The sequence below is a fragment of the Felis catus genome, chromosome D3 (assembly GCF_018350175.1).
Source record: "Felis catus isolate Fca126 chromosome D3, F.catus_Fca126_mat1.0, whole genome shotgun sequence".
Lineage (NCBI taxonomy): Eukaryota > Metazoa > Chordata > Mammalia > Carnivora > Felidae > Felis > Felis catus.
This window is the reverse complement of record NC_058379.1, coordinates 69,351,042-69,375,758: the sequence shown is the minus strand read 5'-3', so window position 1 is coordinate 69,375,758 and position 24,717 is coordinate 69,351,042. Positions and strand designations below refer to the sequence as shown.

Sequence of the window (24,717 nt, the reverse complement as noted above, 5' to 3'; positions counted from 1 at the left end):
GGGAAGGTGAGTATCGTTTGCACCCTCTTGGGAGAGCCCTCTGACACCAAAGGGGGGCTATTCAATACTTCCAGAACTATTTAAAATCACAAGTATGTAGCCAGAGGGAAAGAAGCAAATTGGAAATAATGTCATTTAATTTCTTTGAGGAATTGAAAGCAACTGTCCTCATCTTACTCACTTTTGCAAAATGAGAAAGTCATCTCTGAGAGGCAATTCAAAATCCACCTATTCCTTTCCCAATCCCCAAACTTCTGTTTAGCTCAGAAGGCTTATTACAAACTCTTGGCCTTAGGAAACCAAAGTCCTTCAAAGAACTTTCATTTCCCTCTTTGTCCCTTGAAGATATAAATCTTGTCATGTCAGTGAAATGTAAACACATTTACAATGAGACTAAAGGGGGGAAAGGGGGATTTTGCACCCAAACTCCAACATAGCTTCCTTAAGATTAATTCCTGGGGCAAATACAAATCTTAAAAATTTGGGCGCCTGGGTGGCTAAGTTGGTGGAGCATCTGACTTCAGCTCAAGTCATGATCTCACAGTCTGTGGGTTGGAGCCCCACATCGGGCTCTGCGCTGACAGTGTGGAGCCTGCTTGGGATTATCTCTTTCCCTCTCTCTCTCTGCCCCTCTGCCGCTCACGCTCTCTCTCTCTCAAAAATAAATAAACATTGGGGCGCCTGGGTGGCGCAGTCGGTTAAGCGTCCGACTTCAGCCAGGTCACGATCTCGCGGTCCATGAGTTCGAGCCCCGCGTCAGGCTCTGGGCTGATGGCTCAGAGCCTGGAGCCTGTTTCCGATTCTGTGTCTCCCTCTCTCTCTGCCCCTCCCCCGGTCATGCTCTGTCTCTCTCTGTCCCAAAAATAAATAAACGTTGAAAAATAAATAAATAAATAAATAAATAAACAAACAAACATTAAGAAATCTTCTCCACAGATATTAATAACTATGGGGTCTTTGCATGTCTGCATGTTTATGCGTGTGTCCAAATATAAATTTGGATATCTATCTATATGTTGCAAATATGGGTTATTTTTCTACCTCTGGATGATATTGCTAAAATTCATTTGTGAAAGAGCTCTATTTAGTTGGTTTGAAGGCAAGTGCTTGCTAGGATTGGACATTCTAAAAGTCTCAGAAAGATAGAAACTAACCCAAGTGTTTTTTCAAGTTCATGTGATCTGGGAAAATAGTCGGTTGTTTAATTAAGACAGATATTCCTTAAAGTTCTCAGCATTAAAATGTAAACTTTTATTCCTTCTGGGTTTACTGAAAGTCAAATAAATTGATATTATCTGTTACAAAATGCTTTAAAAAAAAAAAAACAGCTGGAGAGAATGATTGACCTTGATGTTTTGTGAAGATTTTATGGGTAACCTAAGTATAATTTTTACAAACAAGTAGATTGAGCAGATGTAAATAAAATTAAAATTTGGGGCAAACTTTCTTATTTCTCAAATAATTTTTGCACCCAATGTGGGGATTGAACTCACAACCCCAAAGTCATACACTCTACCAACTAAGCCAGGCAGATGCCCCTGAGTAGACTTTTATTTTTTTTTTATTTTTATTTTTTTTATTTTTATTTTTTCAACGTTTATTTATTTTTTGGGACAGAGAAAGACAGAGCATGAACGGGGGAGGGGCAGAGAGAGAGGGAGACACAGAATCGGAAACAGGCTCCAGGCTCTGAGCCATCAGCCCAGAGCCTGACGCGGGGCTCGAACCCACGGACTGTGAGATCGTGACCTGGCTGAAGTCGGACACTTAACCGACTGCGCCACCCAGGCGCCCCCTGAGTAGACTTTTAAATTGTCTCCCAAATCTTTTTGGTAACCCAAAACTTTAAAAGTTTTGCTGAGTTAAGTGATGAGTCAGTTAAAGTCATTAAATATCTAGATCACTTCCAAATAAGATAAAATACTGAAACGTTAATTACTGAACACAGGTTTATCTACTTTTGGCTTCCTTATTACAGAGAAACTAAAGATAAATTTGGGTCTGTTAGCAAACATGTTCTGTGCTTTGTTGGAAGATTATGCTATGAAGAAGCACATGTTTCTAGAAATTATGAAATGTATTCCTAAATTTGCCAACCTAAAGAATGCTAGTGTAACAGACAGTTCACAATTGCTTACTTAGTCACTTTCACTAGGAATTAAGTTTCCTAAGAGTTAAGAATTCTAATAACTGTAACTAAGACCACTGGAAATAAGGGAGACATCTCTGCATACAAGACAAGTAGGATGTGTGTTTTCAGTACAAAAAAGTACGAGGAATGGACATACATTTTTGTTGAGGGAAAAGAAGTAATTGTGTCCTAAAGTGAGGCTGGTTGTTCAAAAAGGAAAAATGTAGGACAAAATCTGAATGTCAGAAAGGAAGTTGTAAGGCTTGTGGAAAAGGAATCTTTGGAAAGAAATTTTAATATGTGATCAGGCTGATTTTCATCAAGGCGGCAGCGGCTGAATCTATACGATTTGTGCACAAGTGGATAATGCCCATCTTGCTTCTGCGAAACTGGCCCCTGATTGCCAGACTTTTGCCACCACCACCCCTACCCCGAATCAGAGAAATGAAGGTGGACGAATAGTGGCTGTAAATTAAATGAACAGTCCCCGCTACGGGGAAAACCCAGAGGGCTGCTTGGTTCTTCCTGACTCCCTGGCAAACCCCATTGTTTGGTTTCTACATTCCTTCACCTGCCATAGGGCACTTAAGGCCATTCCAATGATAAACAGACATTGGTGGGGAGACTGCCGTAATATTGCAAAAACAGTCGGTCAGCCACGTCTGCCTCGTCAGGTCCATGATGCTGGAAAAACTGATTCTGACGTCCTCCTTACGGACCTTTGTACACCCGCAGCTGAACTTTCTTCAGTTGTCATTTGGTATGGGTTACCTCTATGTCCCCATTTTAGTCTGCATCGTTGCTGGATGGGTTGAAGCTTCTCCCTGGTTGAAAAAAAACAAAAAACAAAAAAACAAAAAACAACAACAACAAAAAAACACCGTGGAAAAAAAATTTCTGTTAGAAAATATCTTTTCCGCTTGGAGTATACCTTCTATGGTGTCCAGGGATCAGGACATCCACCTCACCGGGCAAGTCATACACACTTGAATGAAACCCTTGCAAACTTCTTGGAATTCTTGTCTTGTGCTAGTATGACCAGCCACCGTCAATCTCTAACGTCTTATGCTCAAGCCTGTCACCGTCAGGTTAAAGAAGCCTTTCTGATCTCAATCCAAAGGATTCTGTTGGTCATCGCTTAGAGCCTTGTAATTAGGTATGCTGGAAATGTCATCAAAGGAAGACAGCCCTCGAACCCCACCGGAAGGAACCTTTGCAAGCACTCCTGACCACCGATACTGCTGCAAAACTGGAAGGTATTGGGCTTTGGGTCCAGCTCACACAGCTGAAGAAAGCTTCACCTAACACCTAACACCTGGTTCCGTGCAGACGCTAGAGGCCCCCAAGCCAAAACTGACCCGGAAGAGAAGTAGACTGCCCAAGGTAGACTGCCCAAGACCACAGATCAAGACTTGGTACTTTCGAGCAACATGAAACCCTTTCTCCTGTGTGTCCTTCCCTTTAATCTGGCATTGTCCTGGAAAGATAACACCCTCATCTCTCTCTCCCAGGCCATCGCTAACGAGGAATAACCTCTGGAATTTAGAACAGCTTTTTATTTCAGCCTGTAGGAAAAAAGCAAGACAAGACCCCTCATTGGTTGACTCTCCATCATTGATACTGTTGAGTTAGAAGGGACCCTCCAGGGGCTTTCATGATTCAGTTTTCACTCCTTTTGGCAGATCCCTACTTCTTTCATCAGGGATAAATATAAATGAGGCTATGATCAGAAACTCCTCTTTAATTCTTGAAATTATTGCAGAACCCACTACCAAAGCGATAGCTGCCCAGCTAAGACCCTGAGACTCTCTGGCCGAAGATGCTCTTGATAATTGAATAGCCCTCGATTACCTTTTTAGCTGGACAAGGAGGTATCCGCTGTACCCCACACCGTTTGCTACGGCCTGGATTAACCCTTCTGGGGAAATCGAAAGTCTATTACATAAGACCACGGAGCAAACCACTTGGCCTAAAAGAGTGACTCCTTCAGCAGGGTCTTTCTTTGACTTATTTGATTCTGTTTGGTTTGGGTCTTGGGGACCATGGCTCTGAAGTGCACTCCAAACATTGGGAATTATCCTGCTTACAGTGATCATAGTAATCCCCCTGGTGCATTACATACTCTCAAAGCTTTAAATGCATGTTCACAGCTGCTGACCACTAAGCAAATTCTCTAAGGCTGGAGTGTCAGAAAAGGAACAAAGAGGACAGCCGACTGAAAAATTATGAACCTAAGGTTGCGACCTGTGAATATCACAGAGATTAAGCAAAAAAATGTCATGACCTGTGAATACCACACAAAAGTTGACCAGAAATGCAGCTGAGAGTGGCTCTAATGCCTTGAATCTTGATTATATCTCTCGGTTAAGCTGCGAGTCTGATCCAAGGGGGTAATTGTTAAAAAGAAAACCGCGGGCCCCAAATGGCATCACTTAGGTTAAAGCCCCAAGCCAGCAACACCTAACCTGACTACAGTTAGCTCAACACCTAACCTGACTACAGTTTCAACCCCCTGAAATGTAACATTTAACAGTCCACGTGGATTTCCTGGTCAGCACTAGGAAGTTTACTGACAGACCCCACCTAAAATAATGGTTTCTTTGCTAATAATTTCCCTTTGTTCCTGGTCCCTCTTCATATTTAAGAACCTTCCTTTTCTGCAGCCCTCTGGAGCTCCCCTTAACTTGCGAGCTGGGACGCTGCCCGTTTCATGAATCCACTAATAAAGACGGTTAGATCTTTAATTGACTCCGTTGATTTTTTGTTACTTAACACTAGGAAAACCAAAGCTGGTGTGGATTTCTCTTTGTGGTCCCTAACTCCGGGCATGTCACCTTCTGAGCTGCTTTGAGACAAGTAGGCCCCCAGCCCCACCCCACTCCGGGGCCCCCAGACAGAAGAGGGTGTTTGCCACCCCCTTGGGGGGAAGGGGGTGGGTAGAAAATCCTCCCCCGGGAAGGACAGGACAGGTAAAGGAAACATTACACCTCAGGTTTCCTGACTTGAGATGGGGGAGAAGGAGAGATGGGCAAAGGTGAAAGCAGGTGAGGGCAGGGAGGCAGAGAAGGGAGCAGAAGGTGGGGGGAGGTTCTGCCCAGTGGGGTCAGAGGTAAGGCTTCCCAGGAACCACCCCTCCCTGGCATCCTATGGGGGGGGGGGAGGGGGTAAAGTGGCTGAAGTCAGAGGTCCTCTCGAGCACACTGCTCCTTCAGAGGCCAGAAATGAAGGCATCCTGTCCCCACTCCCCCGCCCCCCCCCAGCTGTCACTCCCTCTACTGTCCCTGGGGCAACGGACTCCTGAGCTCAGAGGCCCCTGGGACAGTAGCGGGTCCCCTAGGTGGCAGGTAGGCTGTTAGACAATGACTATACGTCCTGTCCAGTCCCCTCTGCCGTTTGCATCGGACCAGCCCAAAGTGGGGGGTACGGGGAGGGTGGGACCTCCCGGAGAGAGGGGGAGGAAGATGGGGAGAGTGGGAAGTGAGGTGGGGGGGAGGGGGGGAGGCTTCCCTCCCGTCGTGGGGTGCGGGGCGGGGCCAAGAGAAGGGCCGGGGAGGCGCAGGAGGGGAGCCGCGCAGAGATTGGTCGCCAGGCCTCAGGCCACCGCTCACCCCGGGAAACGTGAGTCCCCGCGGCCACCAGCGGGGAGGGGCCCGCCTTCTGAGCCGGTGCGGGGGCGGTGCCTGGCCCTCCGCCAGGGACTCCCGGGCTGGGGAGCCTTCTTTCCCTCCGTCCCCACAGGCCACCGTGGTGTTTCATGGACTCCGGGCGCTTCCAGCAGCAAAGAACCAGAAAAACTGGAAGTGAAATCCTGTGGCCTAGATCACTAGTGGACCATGGCGATGGTCTGAACTGTGGCCTCAGGTGACCCCTAAGGTTGCGTTTTTACCCACAGAAGAATGGCCCCGTTGGAACCGGAGTGCTGGCTTCAACCCGGCCTCTTGGGCCTCTGACTCTGACCCTGGGGCACTACCTACCAGCATCTCTTGAGCCCGTAGTCTTGATGTGCTCACCTGCTTCTCGGCCTCTGGTACCTGCTTGCACGCTGAGGGCCTGTCTGGAGGTCCCGTGGCCTTAAGCCAAAGAGCCTAACAGTCGAATCCTGGGCATCCTGGGCATTCGGAGGAAAATGCGTTTGGTCAACAGAACCTTCGGGCCCCTTCAGCTCCTCCTGCCTCGGCCCAGGGCCACCCCAGCTGCCAGAGCCACACAGGAGCCATCTGGTCGCAGTCCTGGCATCCTTCTCCTGAGGCCGCTGGGCAACAGGGCAGTGAAGGATGCCCCGGGGAGAGTGAGTGAATGAGAGAGAGGATTCGCATGTAAATAACAGCTGAGGTTTCCTGGAGGCTTGCTGGGGCAGGCCTTCCAAACCACCTCAGGGACCAGGTATTATTATTATTATTATTATTATTATTATTATTATTATCATTCTCCTCTTCCAGGTTAGGAACATCACAGCTCAAGGTAGTGGAGGCAGGATTTGAATATGCAGACAGACTGCCACCCCTGCCACAGGACTCTTACACCTGCCAGTGACATCCCACCCCCCCCCCCCCGCCCCCCACTTCCTTCAGCCCCTGCCTCTGTCCTGGACAGTCTCCTGGGGACACTCCAAGCCCTCCCTCACCCCCAGGAGACCCCCTGCACCCAGACACAGCCCCCACAGTGATCTCTGGCCAGACATAAGCTTCTTATCACTGGAGGCCATCATGTGCTTTCTGAGCCCCGAAGGCCTGGATTTCCAAACAAGTCTGATCCTAACTAAGCCGGGCTGTTGTTAAATCCTGTACCTGCAGGTGGTCTACACTGCCTCAGCAGATGCTTCCTCTGTCCCCACAGCAGCTCTTGAGGTCAAATAAGGGCAAAGTAAGTTTGGGAAATACCGAGCTAAAGCTCTACGTGGTTTCTTAACTGTGGGGCTTCTCGGAGTCTTTAAAAGGCCAAATGATCACTGGTCACCTGTAAGAGGGTGAGATACAGCAGATGAAGCAGTTCCCCCAAAAGGCTGGGACCAGGGAACCAAGGCTTTAGCACTAAGTATCCCCAGGGAACCCACTTTGAGAACTACTTCCTAGAGCAACATAATTGGTCCTGGCCCAACACGGAGGCTTGTATCAATCATCTGCCTACATCATAGCAGAAGGAAGCTTTGCAAGGATGGCATAACCCTCCTGGGATTTCACATTCTCCTATCTCCAGCAAGTTCAACTCAGTCCCCCACCCCCACCCACCTTCTCCCTTGGAGTTGATCGACATGAACTTGTTTACAACTTGTGGGCAGTTTTTACATTCTGGAAAACCACCCAGATCAGCCAGTAGCAGAAAAGATAAAGTCGGGCTGCTGGACAGTAAGAAGCAGGATCATCCTGTGGGAAATCCTAAGTTGGTATTAATGGAACTGGGGGCAGGGGTGGGGGTGGGGGAGAAGCTGTGACAATACCGGGCAGTGTCGTCTGCGGCCTGAATAATAACACAGCGCCTGACGTTGTGTGGTTACGGGACACCCTCACATCCGTGTCTCGCCAAGCGGGAGAGGACAGAGGGACAGAGAGAGAGAGAGAGAGAGAGAGAGAGAGAGAGAGAATCTTAGGCAGACTCCACGCCCAGTGTGGAGCCCAACTCAGGGCTCAGTCTCGCTGTGAGATCACGAACCGTGAGGTCATGACCTGAGCCAAAATCGAGAGTCGGGCACTTAACTGACAGAACCGCCCAGGCGCCCCCATCCATTTCTTTATTTGATCCTCACGATAGCTGTGTGTGGTGATTAAGAGAAGCCCTATCACCATGTGCTGGTTCTAGAAACTGAGGCCCAGAGAGGGTAAGTGATCTCTGTAAGTCACACAGCTATTTGTGGATATAGCCAGAAACACTTTGAAGCTGGGTGGAGGGCTCATTCATTGACCCCATTTCAAGGTGAGTGTGTGTGTGTGTGTGTGTCATCCCCTTCAAGGGAGCCTAAGCCAATGTGCTCTTGTTGAGGACGGGGACTGTGGGAAACGTTCACTGGGGCATGAGGGTGCCTCCCTGCACCCACTGGCCTGCGCAAGGTCAGGGGGGTCCCTCTGGAAGCCATAGGTCAGGCAAGCTTGAAGCCTCCTCCCGGAGCTGCCCAGCGCCGCGAGTTCCTGAAACCCAGAACCGCAGACGACGTCCATTGTAACCAAATCCTCTGACACGCCAGGGCCCTGGGACGCTTTCGGACGGGATTAGAGAGACCCAGCTTTGGCTCCGGCCCTAGCCTGGCACCAGCCCCTCCGTCCCTCCCTGAACTGCAACTTCCTCCACCGTAAAGCTGATAAGTGACCTCGGCCTGACTCCTTGGCACATCTGTGTGAGGAGCACACGAGAGACTGGGGGCTCCCCTGCGGTGCCCTCACGGCTGCTGTCGCTCACGGGGCTCTGGGCCACGCGTGCCTGAGCCTCTGACAGCTGCCCTCCTCGTTGCCAAGCTGGCTTCACTTTATTCAAGTCTCAGCTGGACATCAAGACTCTCTGTGACCCACCGGCCTGCCATCAACCACTGCATCACAACACCCTGCGTGAGTGGTCTCTCTGGCATTTATCCTCAGTGTCAGTTTTCTCCCTAATTCGTCTGCGTTTGATTTCACCTGTCCCTTCAGCAGAACGTCAGGCCCACGGGGGCAGAGGCCCCCGTTGCGATCACCGCTCCGTGCCCTTGCTGAGGACGGTGCCTGGCTCACGGCAGACACTCGACAGAGGGACACTGAGCAGTCAGTGACCTCTGTGAACATCACCCCCTCATGGGAATAGGACCTCCCAGTCAGCCTCCAGCTCTCACATTTACTTGTTCTCACCTCCCTTCCTCTGGCTCATCCAGAACCACATATTGGTCAGTAAAGGCACGGGCTTGATTTGGTCCCCAAATTCTTTATTTCATCTTTGCAGCAATTCGAGGCAGAGGGGGATGAGATGGAAGAGAGGCCAGAGAGAAGGTCTCAGAAAGGAGGGCCTTGTGTTTCTAGGAGGTGTGCAGAGTTTTCCCGCCTGGGCCCTCACACAAGCTGCATTTGATTCCAAGTCAGAACCAATCCTCGGGGCAGAGCTGGTCAGAGCCGCTCAGTGACCAAGCAGGCAGCAGGGGCAGGGAGGCAGTGGGGTGGGATCTGGTCAGAGGCTTCAGACCCCGTCCCTCTGCCAGACCAAGGCCGAGGGTGGGACAGACCTCCCTCCTAGGCTCCCCTTGGCTGACTTCTTCCCCTCCCAGACAACCTTTGATAATCTTTTTAGCCCCGGGTGAGCATATACTTCATTATTCAAACAGGAAGGAACACTTTTGAGAGTAAAAGGGGGGCAAGGACAGCAGGCATGAATTAGGGGGGGTCCCAGCAAACCAGAGCATAGAGTCACGCTATTTTAGACCCCATTTCACCAGATTAAAAATCACAAGATAAAAAAGCAGGGGGAGAGGGCCCCACGTGCTCTTAAAGAGGCCACTGTCCTGTCCTTATAGATTCTGCAAATGACTAGTAGCTGGAGAGAGGAAGGAAGATTGGGATTTCACATTGATCCAATGACTCCGGTTCTGGTAGGGAAAGTTGAGAAACCACAAATAGATATATGCTCTCGTGTCAGATGGCGATACGTTTAATAAAGAAAAGTAAAGCCGGGTGAGGAGGTGGAAAGCAGCTGGAGGTCAACGGGCAGCACGGTTTCAGGGACACGGTCAGGACACAGTGACTCCTGGGAGCCGAGTCCCAGGCAGGAGGAAGGAGGGGCCGGTGAAGGGTGAGCATGGGGCAGGCCTGCGTGACATCCTCAAAAGAGCGGGGAGGCGCTGAGGCCGGCGGGCAGGGATGGAGGCAGAGGGAAGGAGTCTGGAGTCCTGGAGGCGGTGGCCAGTAGCCAGATTAAGGCAGGCACCGTCCAAGGGCTTCAGGCTCCCAGCTAAACTTGCACGTGATCGCGGGCTGGCACGATGCTGGCACGCATCAGTCAGCAGAGGTAGCAAGCCCGATGACGAAGATCACAGGCACAGCCGCTTAGCAAATGTTTTCCTCCCTTCTTAGTCACGCGGTTTGCTGGGAGCAGGCACGGTCTGGCAGGTGTGGCACCACTCACCAGGACAACTGTCTTCAATGGTTGTGCAAACTCCACTTCGTCTCCAGGGCATTTTCCGTCCTTGATCTCACCCTACCGTTTGGAGCAGCCCTGTGAGGTCAGTAGAAGGGGCGTTTCGAGGCCACCTGTCTGCTTGCTTACCCTCCAGGAGCCCTGGCTCCATTGTCCGTAACGTGGGGAGAATATCCACTCCCATAGAAGTGCTCGGGGACCAGATGAGATCAAATGGGAAAGGAAGGCACGGGTAAATACCAACCAAGTCTTAATAGAAATTATCTCCATTGAACAGAGGGTGTCACTGAGGCTGGAGTTCCTGTGCCCACAGCTTCCTCCCCTTCTTAGAGCCCAGGATGATTTATCTCCTTCCTTATTATCCAAGACAAACCTGCCCTTCTTCTGTTCTCTTCACTGTCACTTGTTCAGTGTTGAAATGTTTGATTATATTGTAACCAAATCGTGAGGCTTTCCACTGCCTTTTTGTCTGTGTGCCTATGTGCATGTCTTGTGGAGAAGGCCTTCCTTTCCCCAAAAGCGTCGATATAGTTTATATTTTCTTCTCATGTATTTATAGCATTTTAAAGTGATTTTCAGGGGTGCCTGGGTGGCTCAGTCTGTTAAGCGTCTGGCTCTTGATTTCAGCTCAGGTCATGATCTCACAGTTTGTGGGATCGAGCCCCGTGTCTGAGGGTAGAGGGCACTTGGGATTCTCTCTCTCCCTCTCTCTGCCCCTCCCCCACTCATAATCTTTCTCTCTCTCAAAATAGATAAAAATAATTTTAAAAAATTATTTTCATCATTAATTGTCTCCCATTTATTTCTGTGACTGACATGAGGTAGGGTTACAACTTTTTTTTCCCCTAATGGATAACCAACTATCATATCATCAAATTCTATTTCCTTACCTCACTTGAACTGTTTTTTTTTTTTTTTTTTTTTTAGCAAATATCAAATTCCCATATGTACATGGGTCTGTGTCTGTTTTTCTATTCTGTGCCATTGATCCAGGTGTCTGTTCTTGGGCCAATAAAAAGACTTCTTTCATATATCTATACTATCTATATCTATATCTATATCTGTATCTATATCTATATATTTCATGTTCTTTCTTTAAATTGACTTGGCTATTATTATGTGTTTATCCTTTTACAAGACTCAGAATAAATTTATTATGATACTAAATTTTGGAACAAGTATCCCAGAATTTATTAACCCAAGTGTGTTTTCCCCCATTAGAGATTACACTATCTTTTTCTCATAACAGTGCTTCTGCCGAGAGCAATTTAAAAACTCCTATTTGGGGATCTCCAGTTGGCATCCGCAGCCTGTAAAAATCTTCCTCTTGTCACTATTCATGTTCACAAACAAAACAAAACAAAAACGTGTCGCTACCCAGCTCAAGATCCAGGTCTGGCTCTGAACCGGGCAGGAGAGCCTGGAGCCTGGTGGCCCCCATGGGAAGATCATATTCCAGGTCCTTCTGACATAGACCCCAACCAAGCCTGGGTGGAGTTGTGGAGAAGGGGGATATCAAAAAGACATTTTGAAAGATGAACTCAGTTGGGGACAGACTGGATGTCAGGAATGTGCTCCTGAAACCACATCTTCCCTTTCCGAAACAACTTTGAGCCAATCCCCATCTTTCTAGAACATGCGTGTCTCCTGGGATTCAAGCCCCTTAATGTTCCCTTTCTGAGGTGGGGAACTGAGAGGCTCAGTTCCCAGGCCCCAACTCCCAGTCCCAGTACCTGAGTTTCACTGCCAAATCCCCAGACAGACCATGGGGTCTCTACTCTCTGGGACTGTATTTGAACTGAGCCTTTGTCCCAGGTACATCCTCACCCACTTCTTGCCATGGGGCTTTAGTTTGCTTGGGCTACCAACATAAAGTACCACAGCCTGGGGGCTTAAACAACAGACATTTATTTTCTCATAGTTCTGGAGGGTGCAAGTCCAAGATCAAGGTCAACAGTATTGATTTCTTCTGAGGCATCTTTCCTTGGTTTGTAGATAGATGGCTGTCTTCTCCATGTATCTTCATGGGGTTTTCCCACTGTGTGTGCGCGGGTGTCCTAATCTCTTCACCTTATTAGGACATCAGGTATGTGAGGTTAGGGCTTACCCTGATGACCTCATTTTAATTCCATTATCTCTTTAAAGATCTTATCTCCAAATACAGTCCCATTCAGAGGTACTGGGGGTTAGGATTTCAACATATGAGTTTACAGTTCAGCCCATAGCATGTGGCAAAATCCTACTCAGACTTGAAGGCCCTCTCCAGTATGACTACTCTTCCCAGCCCATCCCTTCATCCCTGCAGGTCTTTCCCTGGGACAAAATTAATGCCTTCCTCTTCCCTTCAGCCACAGGCTGCCTCCAATTCCCCCAGCCCCACCCCACAGCAGCATTTCTCATAGCTGTAATTGGTCATGGACCTATCTCTCCTCCCACACTGTGAGCGACTTCTACAAGCCACTCTTCAGCTCCTGGCTTTCCATATGATATTAAACAGGTGATCTCGCCTCTTTGGGTTTCAGAGCTTCCAGAAAAGTAAGAAAAATGAGGCTCAGACTTGGCAAGCCTCTCACCAATGCCTGCTTTCTACATCACAGTGCCTGGCATACGGTGATCATAGAGAGTAGCGTTGGCTGTTACTATGGTTACCTGACCTTTGTCCAAAGGTGGATCATGTAAGTATGAATGTCTGCAGAGGTACAAAATGACACAGAGCTGAACCAGGACTGGGGACAAGGAAAAGTAACTGTCATGTGCAAGAGGGAGCTCTTGAGGTGGGCCTCATCCCAGAGGAGGGGGTATACAATAATCGTTAGAATAAGAACAGCATGAAATTGGCCTCTCCATGTGTCACTTTCACTTAAGACAGGGTCAAGGTCACACCCTGCACAACTGACCTCTTGGAGAGGACTGTGGACTTTTAGCTGCTAATATATGTCTTTTCTGTGGGTGCTGGGAAGCAAAGTGGCACCAGGAGTCAGTGCTTGGAGAAACTGCCCAAGAAGCGAGTGGCCATGTGGCTGAGCCCAACCTATCTTATGGCGTTGGCTCTGCTCTCTGCCCAACCACCACACAGTTGGCCACCCTTGGGCCTTGCCTCTCCCCCATGTGGCACCTAGTCATCAGACAGAGCCCGCAGTATGTCCTGCAGACAGCAGATCCCTGCCTTTAGGAAAAACTCCTATCAAATTCACTGGGTTGGGCGGAAAGTGCAAGGAATGTATGTAGCCGTCAAAATGAGAGGAACCAACAGCGGACACTCCAGAAGAACAGTCCCTTCCTCTCTCCTGGGCTCACTTCATTCTCTGGGTGGACAACTCCTGTTAGTTCGCATTACCCTTCCTTCTAGAGGCAGTTGCCTCACCGCACGCTCATCCACCCCTGGGGTTCCAGTGGGGGCCGCCCATCATGGTTCCCCGTCCCTTTGACCACAGGGGTGAACATGTGACTCCAGTCGGGCATTCGGAGTTCTTTCCTAAGGATTTTCAAGCTGGAGTCAAGGGCAGAGGCTCAGCTCCATGACAATAATGATAGTAACAGCAACATTATCAACTCTAAATGCCAGCACCGTGCTGTGTTATCTCTTTTAATTCATATGTCTCATGAAGTAGATTCAATTATTACCCCCTTTTAGAGATAATGAATCTAAGGCTCAGAGTGGTTAAATAATTGACCCAAGTAAATGGCAGAGGAAAGATTTGAATCCAGGCAGTCTGTCTCCAGAGACAGCACCCTGGGGCACCTTACCCCACTGCTTCTCTCATACCTGTATTATGTTGACTGAAGCTTCTGGTAAATCACCCTATTCTGTTTGAAAGGGGGAAAAACACATGATTCCTGTGTTTGGGAACAGCTGATAAAAAACAAGGCCCCTTATAGTTAAAACCTCTTAGGGCATAACAGCCGAAGATGGGCTCCATCTGGTCTAAAATTCTTTCTCCATCTCCCTTAAAATTCCTGCCTCCTATGTGTATACCCTCCATGGACCAGGTTCTTGTGGCTTTTTGGAAAACTTTTTTTTTTTTTTAATGTTTTCTTTATTTTTCAGAGAGCACAAGTGGGGGGGGGGCAGAGAGACGGAGACAGGATCTGAAGCGGGCTCTGCGCTGACAGTAGTGAGCCCAATGTGGGGCTTGACGTCACGCACTGGGAGGTCATGACCTGAGCCAAAACGGGACACTCAACTGACTGAGCCACCCAGGTGCCCCAAGATAGTTCACATCTTAAGGGACATCCTTGAAAAGAGAGAATCCCAAACCTCTCAGAGACAATGGAATTAATTCTTTACTAGGTATGCATCTTTAAAAGAAACCTTTAGGGGCACCTGGGTGCCCCACTTGGTTAAGCATCTGACTCTTGATTTTGGCTCAGGTCACGATCTCTTGGTTTGTGAGATTGAGCCCCGCATTGGGCCCTGTGCTGACACTGCTTGGGATTCTTCCTCTCTCCCTCCCTCTGCCCCTCTCTGGTGCCTGTGCCCCTCTCTCTCCCTCTCTGTCTCAAAATAAGCATTTTAAAAATAAATAAACAAAAGAATCCTTTTAAAAATAGCTTATTTAAAAGAATCCTTACAGTGCACAAATAAAGAAATGTTTAGTAAAAAAAAAAAAAAAAAAAAAAAACTTCAGCTATCTGAGCGGTAACCCGAGTCCATTTGCCAGAAGTGCAATTTGGATCAATTATTCTTCTGAGGTTTCCATTTCTGTAGCTGAGACATGGCTAAAATTTTTAGGTGAAAGCTGTAAGTAATTTTTTAAAAAAAAAACTATAAGGTATCTGTGTTTTTTGATATGTTTATGTGTATCTATCTATGTAGATATATTATGTGCATGTGATACTTCTTTAAACAAGCTGTATTTAATTGATTTAAAGAAAAAAAGTGCTTTTGTGAATTAAGTATTCCTAAAGCACCCAGAAGTACAGAAACTAACCCAATTGTTTTTTAGATTCATGGAATCTGGGATAATCTTTGATAAACAGAAGCTAGTTTAAATTTGTTGATTTAATAAAAGCAGACATGTCTTCAGAATTGTCAACATTAAGTATAACGCAAACAAGCCAAATAAACTCACGCTATCTCTGTTACTGAATTTGTCAACAAAAACTATAATTTAAGATGATAGTTTTCTGTTAATGTCTAATCCAAGCATGATTGTTAAAAACAAGTAATTTAAGTAGATGCCAATAAGATAGAAGTATATACTAAGTTGAACTAAATAATGGATATTCGTTGACTATGTACATCATTTCCAAATAAGATAATATACTGAGACATTACTTGCTAAACATAAGCTTATTTACTTTTGGCTTCTTAATTTTTTACAGTGATAAAAGATATTTGGATCCATTAATAAATATATCTTTTGCTGCCTTAAAATATTGTACTATAAAAAGTGCTTGTAAAGAATTTTATTTTTATAATTGTGTGTTTATGAATTTGCTAATCTACTACAAGGTATTATTTGTTAGTTAACAAATGCCTTCTTTCCAGTTTTCACTAGAAAATAGAGATTACTGATAGTTAAAATTTATAATCAATATACAAAAACGAAACTACCAAAACGAAGGAAAACAACTCTGTATTTCCATGGGAAGAGAATGGGGACGTGACGTGTTTTTCTATGAGGAGTATGCAAGGAATACAGGATATGTTTTTGTAGAGAGTAATTTTATCCTAAAAGAAAATGACTACTTGTTCCAGAATAAGAAAAGAAAAAGAATAAGACAAAGGCTAAATGGATATAGGAAGTTGCAGGAGATTTTCAGAAAAGAAATTTTATAGTGTAAGGTTAAAGCTGGTTAAAATTGAATTAATTTATTTCTAAGGGTTTTTAAAAATGCGCTCAATAATGTGCTAATACAAAACTAATATCAAACTAGAGTTCAATCTTCTCTATGTTAAAATCACAAAATTTCTTAGATTATTAGTCTTCTCTTAGTAAAAGATTACGAAGGGTTTTTGGGTTTTTTGTCGTTTTTGTTTTGTTTTGTTTTTATTTGTTTTTTTGGTTTTGGCCTTTAATGTATGCTGCCTAGGAAACAAAGTTTCTGAGCCCTATGAAAATACTCCCTGTGTTTCACATTGTCTTTTTCAGGTCTTTGATTACTTAAAAAAAAAATAGTCTTTCAAAATTAAAAGAGCTAAGGCTTTTTTTTTTTATAGCTATGTGACTTTCTGTGTTTGCCTTTAAAATCTTTTAACTGTCAGTTTGGTTGAATGGATAACCAAGTGTTGTTTCACAGTGACTTCTGCTCTGATTTGATCAAGTGTTTCAAATATTTTGACATTTGTGACGAACTTTCCAAAATCAAATTCCGAATGAAATCTTCTTGTTTGACTTTGAACAGACTTGGGGATTTTTTGAGGGTCTCTGGACAACCTCAAAGATGGGCTCTCTCTCCTTATAAAAGGAGAAATATTAATTTATTTAGGCTTATTTGATATGTTACATTGCAAGGGGAACAAACATCGTCTAAAAAAGTAAAGTTAACCTCCTTGGATTGTATTTACGTGGGTATATGTTTTTAATATAAGTAATTCAGAAACTATATGAAATTCCTAAAAATCTTTATGTCCTGATAAAATGTTACTGGCCATAATTCCAGCTATTAAAATATCACAGAAATAATAAAATTTACTTGTCAAGCATATAAATATTTATTTATTTATTTATTTATTTATTTATTTATTTATTTTTTAGTAAACTCTCACCAGATCTTTAACCACAGCCATTGTTAGTCTTTTGTCATTCACAGACAATAATTGTATTACTCTTCATTCTTCTCTGAAAGCATTTACGATCAACTACAGGCGAAAACGTGTCATCTTCAAAGAAATTCATGTATATGACCCTGACAAATACTCTGGAAAACTGATTGGTTCACTGCTACCCCCAAATCAAGCAAAACAAGAATTCGTTATATGGGAACGAATGAACTCATAGAAGTGATTATAATTTTTATGACTTAATTTAAAACCCTGCTGGTTCTTTAATATTTTGTTTTCCAGAATTAAAGAACTCTCTTTTCTCCTTTTTGTTTCGCTATCTACAACATACAGCAATTGGGTAAAATGTATTTTTTCAACTAAAGTTGAAACATTTATCTTTTTCTCTCTACCTGATCCCTCCAGAATTCAGAAACTATTCTCAAATATTCTTATTCTTCATGACAATGTATGTATTTATATAAATTCGATAAGAATCTGGTCTTCTTAGGGCATCCGGGAGGGGCAAGTCAGTCGGTTAAGCATCCAACTCTTAATTTTTGCTCAGGTCCTGATCTCACGGTTTGTGAGTTCGACCCCTGCATCAGGCTCCATGCTGACAGTGCAGAACTTGCTTGGGATTCTCTCTCTCCCTCTCTTTCTGCCGCTCCCACACTCTCTCTCTCTCAAAATAAAAAAAAAATTAATTAAAAAAAATATTTTAAAAGAATCTGGTCTTCTTGTAACAGGACACAATTGGACAAGTCCTTAGTTTGGTTTCTTAGCCTAACCAGACTTTTAAAGATGGAATCTGAGATTCCTAATTATGAGACAGTTTTGAAAAACTAAGTTTGACTTTAGGAACCAATAAAGCCCCTTGGATATTGCCAAAGCTTTGGCTGGAATGTCATATTTGAGAATACGCATAGAATCACTATTCTTACTACGGTTATATAAATGACCAAGCCAATTTTACTCCGACTTATTTGACAAACAAATTAGTTTCCTTATAATTATCTTTGATAAAAGGGGATGACTATAAAGAAATTATGTTTCAGTAGAAAACGATAGTGGACCCATTATTAGATTCTAGTCCTAGTCATGGTCTTTGAGGCATTGTCATCTACTTGTAAACTCCAGAGAAACCACCACAATGGATCATATCAGGACAGACTTCGTGTCTGTTGCTGTGTGGGCCACTCAAGGGAGTTCACCGGACCACCCAATGGCTTCGTCAGCGACAGCTGAACTGCAAACCAGGGAAGTCCATCAGATTGAAACTGCCATTCCTATTCTATCATTTAACTATGCTTCTAACTCACATCTAGAAAGTTTCTCATCTGGCTGCTCTCCAAGCTCGGAAGCTGCATTTCTAATTCTCTCCTGCTATTAACCTTTGTTTTTCTTCTGTTTCCATAGAAATGCCTCTTATTAAATTACCTGATGGCTCCATCATGTAGAGGCCTGAATTGGGTGAAAGCTTACCTGCAACAATGCCTCCTGAAATAAAACACCCTTGTGTTCATCTGTCCCAGGTAGCACCTGTGATTGCTCATCCACCATGGGGTGCCTGGGTAACTGACTCAGAAAAAAATTGAAACACCATCACCCATTATCCCCCACAAAGGTAGATTGACTTACAAAGGTAAAACCTGAATGTGATTATAACTCATTTGATTGATTTCAGTGGTTAAATCTTGGGTCCCAGGAATCTCTGCTCTGGGGAATTTTTTAATCCTTGTCTATTACCATCCTTACAGTCTTCGGATTAACCTCTCAAATGCATTGTATTCTCTCAAGGGTTTTACATGCCTTCTGGCAGCCACTCATACATCGACGACTGTATCTTCCCATCAGGATTAGACAACCGGGGGATCCCAATGATCTGACCTTCCCGTGTCCATGATGACCAGCTGGCTGTTGATAACAGTGGTTACGTGACCGTGAGCTTGATGATTCACCTGGCAGAAACAGCAAACAGGAGATTCTTCCACTTGCCATCAACAAGGGGTAACCAAGAGTAACGCTGTACTTAGTTGATCATATTCTCAGCCTACTGACCCGAAGGGAGGGAACTGTTAAAGTTAAATACAAAATGGGGAGCGGACTTGAAAATTCCCTGAGTGGAAGAAAACCTTTTAAGCCACACAAGCGAAACTTAATTTCGATTATTCTGCAAAATAACTGAAAGTGAACTTGGGCCACTTCTTGTAATTGCCAGATAATCATGAAAACAAAAACAAAAACAAAAAAACAAACAAAAAACCCCTTATGTCCTCTTTATAAAAATGATGTGAGATAACTACTTTTAACTAATCCCTTGCAATCTGGGAACTCTCATGGTAATAACCAGTCACTGGAAATGTTAAAACAGCTTGCCCACTTTCACTGCATAACCACCCTGTACGTCGGGCCCCTGAGCGCCGTATCATCTTTGAATTCAAAAGCTCTCATTGGTGAACTGTTCTTAATATGTACAAGAAACTCTTACTAAACACTGTTTATTTATTGGATGGGTTTCATTTATCTACTTCTGGATTTTTGACACCTGTCAGTCCCATTCATCCTCTCACTGGTACATCATTATTATGACCCTCAAATGGGTACCTCTGTCCCAGACCCCTCTCCAGCCTGATTCCACAATGGCCCTGCAGGCGGCTTCCCCTGAATGTTCCATACTTCGAATTCAAAAGTCTCAAACAACACCTGGATAGTTGTTAGGAAAAAGATAACATTGGACCCATCCCTCATACCATACTCCAGAATAAATTCCAAATGGATGAGAGATCTGTACTTAAAAAGTCAACTCATGTGAGTATTGGAATCAAGACTCAATCTGCAAGATTGAAAATACATACCATTTCGTAGGAAAAAGCTGTACCAATAAAACTTCAGACACATTCTGGCTAAGCTGTTAAACTTAGAATATAAAAAGTATATATATTTTTCACATGCAGGGCAAAAAGAAATTCACACACAAGGAGAAAAATAAGACAGGTTTCAGATGTCTTTCCAGCAGCAATCATTGCCAGAACAAAGGAGAAATGTCCACAAGGAAAAGAGAGTATAATCCAAGTGGATTCTACCCAGCCAAGCTGGAATTGAAGTATAAAGGCAAAGTCTCACTTTTCAGACATGAAAGGACTCAGAAAATACAGCATCTAGGAGCCCTTTTGAAAAAACCTACTTGATGGCGAAATCTTGTGTACTGGATGTTGAATTGAAATAAAGAGGCCTGTTATTCTAAAGCCATAAAGCCGTGGAGATAGCCTGGTGAGGAGCATGGAGTCCACTTACATATAAAAGTACTATGAAACATCTGAGATAGTTATGATTGCAGAACGCAAATGTTGAAAAGTCCGAGGAAATTAAAATAATAGAAGCGTCACTACTGGGAGGAGGGAGAGGACAATGAAGAGGATATGTCTGTATTCATCTGTTATCTTTTCTAACGAGTAATCAACGAGTCCTGTCTATACAGGAACTCACATTTAAAAAAAATTTTTTTTTAATTTTTTTTTTTTTTGAGAGAGAGAGAGAGAGAGAGAGAGAGCGCGCATGAACGGGGGAGGAGCAACGAGAGAGAGGGAGACACAGAATCTGAAGCAGGCTCCAGGCTCCGAGCTGTCAGCACAGAGCTCAACTCCATGAACCGTGAGATCACGACCTGAGCCAGAGTCAGATACTTAACGGACTGAGCCACCCAGTCACCCCTACAGAAACTCACATTTAAAGAAAAAAACCACAATGACTCCAACTTCTTAAATTCCCTTACACGTAGACTTCATCTTTCTCTAGATCTTTCTAGATCTTTCTCTAGATTGTTCGTTCTGTATTTGCATAGAGAGCTATCTGGAATAATGTCAACCAAATCTAATCATCAGTAATTTTGAGGGAGTAGAACTTTCGGTAATTTGTTGCTTTCTTCTTCAAACTTTTCTGTACTTTAAAAAAATTTTTTATAATAAGATGAGTAGTTTCTATTAAAAGAGTGACATACTTAAGGAAAATAAAGGGATGGACAAAGAGTTATTAAACAGATACACTCAAAAAGAAAGCAGGTAGATAGAGATGCTAACATCAGAGAAAATGGAATTTAAAGGCAAAAACATGCACCAAAATTATGAGAGACACTATAGTATGGTAAAAGGCACAGTCTGACAAAAATACACCTATATAATTTGACATTCCCAACAGTATAATCACAAGACACATAAAACAAAAACTACTAAAAATACAAGAAAGACTTCATTTAAAGCATGCACACACATACTCACTTTCTATACCGAAATACTTTAATATATCTTCTTCTGAATCTGACACATCAAGTAAAACAGAAATATTCGGACACGGAAGGTCTGAATATTATAACCAACAAGCTTGATTTAGTACATCCATAGAACTCAGTGTCTTACTGATGAAAATTAAACATTACTTTATTCTGCCCTTGGAATCTTTGTGTTTTTTTTTTAAATTTTTTTTTCAACGTTTATTTATTGTTCGGACAGAGAGAGACAGAGCATGAACGGGGGAGGGGCAGAGAGAGAGGGAGACACAAAATCGGAAACAGGCTCCAGGCTCTGAGCCATCAGCCCAGAGCCCGACGCGGGGCTCGAACTCCCGGACTGCGAGATCGTGACCTGGCTGAAGTCGGACGCTTAACCGACTGCGCCACCCAGGCGCCCCTGCCCTTGGAATCTTTGTAAAAACTGACCACATATTTGGCTCCAAAGAACATTTCCACCCAGTATAAAAAGTGGAGATTTACAAGGCACATTTCCTTAGCATAGGGCAATAAATTTAAAAATACGTGAAAAAAGCATGCCTTCAAAATCTTAAGTACTTAGAATCCAAAACCGCCTCCTGAATGCCTCCTGCATCAAAGGGATCCAAATTTAAAATTATCCAGAAAATAATGACAAGGTGATCCATATGGATGGATGAATAATTGAGAGAAAGGAGGGAGGAGAGGAGGGAAGAAGAAAAGGAGTTGGGGGTGGGGGAGAAGAAGAACTAACCCGGCTGAATAGGTTTGGCTTATTTGAAGGACCCATCAGGTGAGTGCCAGTAAATAAAATCACACCATGAATCAGTAGGTCTAGACTCTTGGTATCATCCCGGCAAGTCATTTCTTCCTCTAACCTCCGATTTCTAACTCCAAAATGATAGATTCAATAATCTCTAGGGTTTCCCCTGCTCTATTTCATTTGGTTCATATAATAGCTTTTAAATATTCCAATCAGTTACCTGTATTTACATAGCGGGAGATTTGACACGAAAGTCCAATCTCTGCCATCATCTGCATTTGATGATGCCTCTGGCTCTGTGCTAAGGTCGGCCTGCTAGAAGGCCTAGTTCACCAGAGTCTAGTTCACCACCACTTTCACATCCTTAGGCGTTTCCAGCCCCTGGGCAGAAGGAAGGGCTGGAGAATGTCAGTTGTCTCTCTCTTGAGAGAAAACCCAAGACTCACATGATTTTTTGTTTGTTTTTTTCCTATTTAGTCTTCCCCTTCTAGTGAATATTGGGCCCCGGGGAAAACAAAACCTAAAACTGGGTTTCTGAAGGAAATCTCATTTTTGTTCTTCGTAACACTTCCCTTCCAGACACAGTTTAAATAAGCCCAACTGTTTCCAAGAAAACAGAATGAAAGGCTGAAGAAAGTCTCCCTGTCCCCAGATGTGCAAGGGCACCAAACTTCTTCCCCACATTGGTCTGGGTCGTTTAGGGTGGCCAAGCTGGGAAACCCCATTTGGTAGAGCACTTCCTGAGGTCTGGCTGAGTTGCACATGAAAAATTTTCATTCTAAGAGAAAAAAAAAAAGAGAAAGATTGAAAGCACAATGTAAGGGAGTAGGAGGTATAGATAAACGCTCCAGAAAGAAAGGAAAAAAATATTGAAAATCCACATGTGACCATCTTTGGTCTTCTTAGGGCAGCCCGGTCCAGAGAATTTCTCGTTGTTTCTAAGGTGGTTTTTCTTTAGCATTAACATGAATGACTTTTCTTTTTCCCCTCTCCATAGGCCAAAGTTTCCTTTGTACCCCTCTGAATAGCCTGTTTTCCTACTGTGGCCTGTGCCCCGGTACAGCAGGTCAACCAGGTACCAGACAGAAGGGAAACAGAGGACCAGGGGCCATTGTCATAGAGCCGTATGAGGATGGGTTGAGGATAGCCCGGTCTCTCAGGCTTGGTAAGTGAGAATGAGATAACCCCAAATCCCGCCGTCCAGAGAGAGCTACCGTGACCATCTTTCTACACCCTTCTCTCAGTCTTTAAATTGTTCAGATGCGATTGTACACTTCCGTTGGGTGTCTGACTTCAGCTCAGGTCATGATCTCGAGGTTCATGAGTTCAAGCCCTGCATCAGGCTGGCTGCTGTCAACGCAGAGTCCACTTCAGATCCTCTATCCCTGTCTCTCTGCCCCTCCCCTACTTGTGCTCTCTCAAAAAAAGATAAAACATTAAAAAAATTTTTTTAAGAAATAAATAAATAAATCATTGACTTCCTGATTGTGATTAGAGAAAAACTTCCTAAAGGCCTGCTATTCAAGAGAAGCCATTTTAGATTTCTTTCTTTCTTTCTTTCTTTCTTTCTTTCTTTCTTTCTTTCTTTCTTTCTTTTAAAGGTTATTTATTTATTTTGAGAGAGAGAGACAGAGCGAGCAGGGGAAGGGCAGAGAGACAGAGAGAGAGAGAGAATCCCAAGCAGGCTCTATCCTGTCAGCACCGAACCCAATGCAGGACTTGATCTCAGGAACCATGAGATCATGATGGGAGCTGAAACCAAGAGTCAGACGCTTAACTAATTGAGTCACCCAGATGCCCCTAGATTTCTAAGTCAACATGATTGTGTGTAAATTTTGTTCAGACCTAAAGCCTGATTTATGGCTCACCGTGTATGCATTGTACATCTGCTTTGTGAGTGTATAACCTAAAGGAAAACCATCTTGTCCTTGACACATGAATCAATGCTTCTACTCCCTGCCTGCCTGTACCATAAAAACTCTGGGATTCCTGCTTATGTGCTAATCTCTAATCTTTTGAGCTCTTACAAGATGTAAGAAGTACTTAAGTCTGTAAAAAGCATTCCTTCTCCGGATCACTTTCTTCCCTGTGAAGAGCGTGTTCCAGCCCCCATCCCCACTCCCCGCAGCTGTCCTAACTTGGGCTCCAATAAAACTTTCTTTCCTTTAGAGATTCTAAAAGGTTTGTCCGTTTTGCATTGACAATTATATGCGTTTGCAATCCTAACAACAAATTGCGAAATTGCCGGACTTTTCTAGACCTTAACCACACTTGGTTTTATCATTCTGTTTAATCGTTGCCGATCTAAAACAGACAAACTAAGTTTTAAAACGGAAGTTTAAAAAAGACTTGCCTTTCTTTGGTTAACCAAAGATGGTTAAGAGATAACCATCATTACCTTTTTACTGTTGGGAATCAATTGTATCTCTTCTTCCATGATTTACATGATCCTGTCTTCTGCTAATTTTTCCACTGGGTGCCTGTGACATTGTGATTTATAATAAGACATATATATTTGGGGGTGCGTCAGTCAGTTAAGCATCTGGTTCTTGGTTTTGGCTCAGGTCTGGTGATCTCACGGTTTGTGAGATCGAGCCCCATGTCAGGCTCTGTGCTGTCAGCACCGGAGTCTGCTTGGGATTCTCTCTCTCTCCTCTCCCTCTGCCATCCCCCGCACACGCGTGTTTGTACGCTCTCTCTCTCTCTCTCAAAATAAATAAATAAACTTAAAAAAAAAAAAGAAGAATTACATATTTGGTCTTGTT

General features: G+C 44.2%; 2 long non-coding RNA genes across 5 annotated transcripts; one reads left to right on the top strand and one right to left on the bottom strand.

The window, feature by feature from the left end:
* Positions 1 to 2,341: 2,341 nt before the first annotated feature.
* LOC123381433 lies at positions 2,342 to 6,240 on the bottom strand. The gene is made up of 2 exons (XR_006588396.1): positions 6,142 to 6,240; positions 2,342 to 2,955 (listed from the first exon to the last, which is right to left on the bottom strand). It is a non-coding gene; the product is annotated as an uncharacterized LOC123381433 (long non-coding RNA).
* A 119-nt stretch (positions 6,241 to 6,359) lies between these two features.
* Positions 6,360 to 23,114, top strand: LOC111557332. 4 transcript variants are annotated; one of them, XR_006588395.1, is made up of 6 exons: positions 6,360 to 8,667; positions 10,156 to 10,304; positions 12,742 to 12,993; positions 18,345 to 18,460; positions 18,726 to 18,935; positions 22,950 to 23,114. It is a non-coding gene; the product is annotated as an uncharacterized LOC111557332 (long non-coding RNA). The 4 variants fall into 4 exon arrangements; XR_002737353.2 differs by lacking the exons at positions 18,345 to 18,460; positions 18,726 to 18,935 and having other exon boundaries at positions 6,360 to 6,514; positions 8,310 to 8,667; XR_006588394.1 differs by having other exon boundaries at positions 18,345 to 18,935.
* The last annotated feature ends 1,603 nt before the right edge of the window (positions 23,115 to 24,717 follow it).